Source organism: Tupaia chinensis, unplaced genomic scaffold, assembly GCF_000334495.1.
Source record: "Tupaia chinensis unplaced genomic scaffold, TupChi_1.0 Scaffold000077_1, whole genome shotgun sequence".
NCBI lineage: Eukaryota > Metazoa > Chordata > Mammalia > Scandentia > Tupaiidae > Tupaia > Tupaia belangeri.
Window position 1 is genome coordinate 5518479 of NW_006159538.1, and position 4483 is coordinate 5522961.

The 4483-nt window shown below is 47.4% G+C and overlaps 1 long non-coding RNA gene across 1 annotated transcript; it reads right to left on the reverse strand.

Annotated features, from left to right (window-relative positions):
- Positions 1-393: 393 nt before the first annotated feature.
- Positions 394-3158, reverse strand: LOC106733993 (uncharacterized). The gene is made up of 3 exons (XR_001369796.1): positions 2987-3158; positions 2415-2560; positions 394-767 (listed from the first exon to the last, which is right to left on the reverse strand). It is a non-coding gene; the product is annotated as an uncharacterized LOC106733993 (long non-coding RNA).
- Between the last annotated feature and the right edge of the window lie 1325 nt (positions 3159-4483).

The window sequence follows — 4483 nt, forward strand, 5'->3', positions numbered from 1 at the left end:
GCAACAATTCAGTTCTACTGATATAGCAGGAAAACAGCCATAGACAATATATAAACAGCATGGGTATAAACCAACCGAACTTCATTTACAAAAGCAGGTGACTCTCTAGACTCAGCCCGTTGAGTGTCACTTGCCGACCCCTCTTGCTGATCCAAGAGTTTCGATAAGAGACTGTTAAGACTGTTACCATTGGCTACGTTCAACAAGCAATCATGATCAAGAGGTGAGTTAAAAAAAAAAAAGTATGACCAGTTTCCAAGCAGAAGTTAAAGAGAGAAGTTGGAAATTTGGGCCCCCAACTTTCCATAAGCTGTGCCTCCCCCACACCGACTCAGATATGGAGAAGGAAGAGAAAGGCACAGGAGGAAACTCCTAGAGAGCAAATCAGGGGCGGAGGCATGTGTGTGGAGGGGTGGTGGGGAAGTGGGGGTCCATGTTCCAACAGAGACCTGGAAAGAGCGGAGAATATGCTAAGGGAGTGCGAGTGGGGAGGGGGAAATGGTACCTCCAAAGATCCACAAGGAGGCCAGGTGGCTGCGCAGAGGAAAAGCAGTGTGCGGGTGGGTGGGGAGCGATGGTAGAAAGAGATGGCGGCAGGTGAGGGGATGCATAAGAGCAGTCTTGGAGGGTGCATCACACAGGACCTTGCCGGTGATTTCGAAGGGCTTGGCTTTCATCTGGACGACTTGGGCAGCTACAGAGGGTGTTGAGGTCAACAGGGACAGGCTCTGACTTCTGTCTATGAAAGAATTATTCTGGTTGTTGGACTGAGAAAAAATGAAGCGGGAGAAGAGTCTAAGTACCAAACTCAGCTCGGAGCCTTTTGCAGCAATCTCAGCAAATGATCATTCATTCATTCATTTATTCACTGTACAGCATTTCTTTTTCTTTTTTTTTCTTTTTCTTTTTTCTTTTTTCTTTTTTTTTTTTTTTGAGAGGTTTTAGCTATAGGGCACATGCCAGAAAGACAGAGAGAAAGAAGACAGACAGAAAGCAAGAAATCACCCCCCAGGGGAGATGGCCATGCCGCAATCCCTTCTCCTCCATTCTCCTCTCGGGAACGAATGCACATGTGCCCGGCATGAGTTTAAGCCACCAGGTCCAGGACTCGAACCGCAGTCAAGTACATGGGAGTCCAGTGACATAGCCATTATGCTAACTGCTGGTCCCTGTACAGCGTTTCTTGGCCACCTCCTAAGAGACATCACCAAGCACAGTGTTTCTCGCTTTGTGAAGTGATTGTGGGGGGGATTTACTCAGTGACGCTGTGTCCATGTCTTGGAAGAAAACCTGATTGCCACGATGTGGTGACGTGTTGTGACTTCTCGAAGAGCTGGGAGCTTGGAAATCCACAAGAGAACATTCCATTTTTAACTTTGGTTAACTCAAAAGCTAACTTTCAAGTCTGAACTTTTGAGTTTAATTTTTTAATAAACTTCTAGTTTATAAATTTAGAGGATGATAAATGATATCGTTAAGGTCAGGTGACATTTTCCTTTGTTATTTGTTAAGTTATACAGTAAGTTTTTACTGTTGGGGGCCGGCAGGTGGCATGGTGGTGAAGGGCACTGGACTCCTATAAGGCCGACCGTGGTTCAAGTCCTGGACCTGGCGGCTTTCTCTCTCTCTGTCTCTCTTTCTCTCTCTCTCTCTCACACACACACACATACACACACACACACACACACACACACACACTCCCTCTCTGGTCAAATTAAAATAAATAAATAAATAAAGTTAAATAATTATTTGGAAAAAGAAAGTTTTTACAATCTCTCTTCCCCATCAGGATGATTAAACTGTTAAAAGGCAAGGTGTGATTTTGAATTGGAACCTGAACTGGGAAAAAAAATCTGTAAGAGTACTATTGAAATAATTGTCAATATTAGAATATAGATTATATTATATATTAGATGATAATAATATTGTATTAATATCAAATTTCCTTAGGTTACAACCAAAGTGTATTTTATAAGATGATAGCCTTGCTCTTAGGAAATATACACCTTAGTGGTAAGGACAAAGGGACACATACATATACATACACACATACATGTGTATCCATGTGTGTACATGTGTGTACATGTGTATCCATGTGTGTACATGTGTATCCATGTGTCTACATGTGTGTACATGTGTATCCATGTGTGTACATGTGTATGTATGAGAGGAAATAAATATGGCAACTTGCCCTAAAATGGTCTAGAAAAATCACAATAATACATAAGTGTGTATATAGGTATGTACATACACACAGGTATGCATGCCTATACACACACATATGCATGTATACACGTATATCTATACAGATGCGTGTGTGTGTGTGTGTGTGTGGCCTGGGCATCAGTACTTTTCAAAGTTCCCCGCGTGATGCTCCTGTGCAGTTTGGAGGCCACTGATCTGCCCTGTATTACCTCCTCTCTGAGCGTGGCCAGGGCCCCAGGTGTGCTAAAATCTTCCAGGTCTCTGGCATTGTTCTTCACTGCAGAGAGCATCTTCCTTCCATTGTTTTCATTGTAGTTGCTGGAGGGCATGTGCACTCACTAGAAAGAGACTCTTACTAGAGAGAGAGAGAGAAGGAAAAAGCACCCTGAATGGGGCATGGTCACACTGCAATCCTTTCTCCCCCATTTCTCCACCCTGTTGGGATTTGGGGCATACACACACATGCGCCTGATGCATTTTTTAAGCTGCTGGGGCCAGGATTCTTACCACAGTTGCCCCCGGGGGGGATGGGGGGGCTGACTCTTTTAACCACTAGGTCCCGTCTTTCCCTGATCACCAACCTTGCGATCCTCATCTGGGGTGTGGGGTTACAGCAGATGGGAGGCACCGTCAAAAACCACCTGCTTGCCCTGCTCCATGGCTTCTCCACAAGCTGGGCAGTAAGAGAGTGCGTGGAGTTGCTGGACATTGCCGTGGGAAGTTGTCCTTCTGCAAGAGGGAGCAGTGGGGAAAGAGCCCCAAAGGGCTTTCAGAATCTTACCTCTGGGAGCCAGCCATGGTGAGACAAGCAGCTGCCGCAGCGGGCTGGCCTGGGAATGCACGCCTGTGACTCTAACTGAGAGACTGGGCAGGAGAATGGAGACACGGTGAGACCTCTCTCCATCGCTCTCGTTACAAAGAAGAACGGTGCATTTCAGTGACTCCTCTGTTGCAGTCTAAAGTCTAGGCCTTCTCTCTAACAGCCTGGACAAGCCATCCAAGGGTCGCAAGAAACGTGTGCACCTGCAACTGGCAATTGAAGGACAGGCCTCTGATAATAAGTATGGAGTGGTCAAGCAGGCCGTGCCTAATCACTCCTGCAGCTTCGACGTGCTCTTTGCCCCATTCCCTTGGCAGCTGCTGTCCTCCCACATTCTTCTAGAGAGAGTTATTTTCAGCACCCTTGGCATGCCAGCTTGGAACAGCTGCTGGCATTGCAGGGAGCCCCACGCAGGTGCTTTTCACTTCTATTGCCCCTGCTTCCCGACTAAGAGATGCGTTCCAAAGCAATGGGAGCAGGTTACTCATTCAAACGCTGTTAACAAATAACAGGACCGAAGTGTGTAATAGGTAGTTACCCGGCTTTGAACATTTGCCCCGAAGAGTTAACATTTATGCTTCACTGGAAATTAGAGGGGAGGGGGAAATCCTTGGGGAGGAATTTTCTGCCCCTGGAATTTTATGTCTGATCTTCCCTAGCATCTGAGCTGGAACTGGAGATCCGGCATGAGATTGCAGGAGAGGGCGGGCTGGGGACAGTTCTGGGGCCTGCAGGTGTTCAGTTCCCGTGCCAGCCAGGGAGGGCTGCTCCCCCTGCGCCAGCAGACACCCGCCAGGACTTGCCGGGGCCCATGTGAGGGGAGTCAGCTTGTAAATGCCTCTCTGGATCATCACTGCAGGCTGGATCCAATCATAGCCGGCGGAGAGCAGAGGCTCCGCAGCCCCGGCTGCAGGTGGAGGGCTTTGGGGAGGAACCTCATCAAACTCTGGCTGCGGGAGCAGCAAGGACACACCGTACATCCCAGCAGACTGAATGTGACAGTCACCTTCTCGCCATGCTGCCAGTCAAGAGCCACTGAGCCCGTTGTCCACCTCTACTTTAATTTTTTTTTCTTTTCTCAAATACTCCCAGGTGTCCTGTGCCATGGACGGTGGGAGCAACAGCCTTCAGAGAGGCTGCACAGAGTACACAATCGATAAATGTCAGTTCTCCTCTGTGGTCTAAGGAAATACCCAGGGAGGGCCGGCAGGGGGGCGGTGGTTAAGGCCCTGGCCCCCCCCCCCCACAAGGTCAGCTATGGTCTGAGTCACAGGCTTGACAGCGTGCTTCTCACTTTCCCTCCGTCTCTATCTCTCTGGTGAAATGAAAAATAATAATACATAAAGTTAAATAATTCTTTTTAAAAAGGAAAGAAAGAAAGGAAAAGGAAGGAAGGAAAAGAAAGGAAGAAAGAAGAAAAAGAAAGAAAGAAAGAAAAAGGAAGAAAGAGAAAGAGAG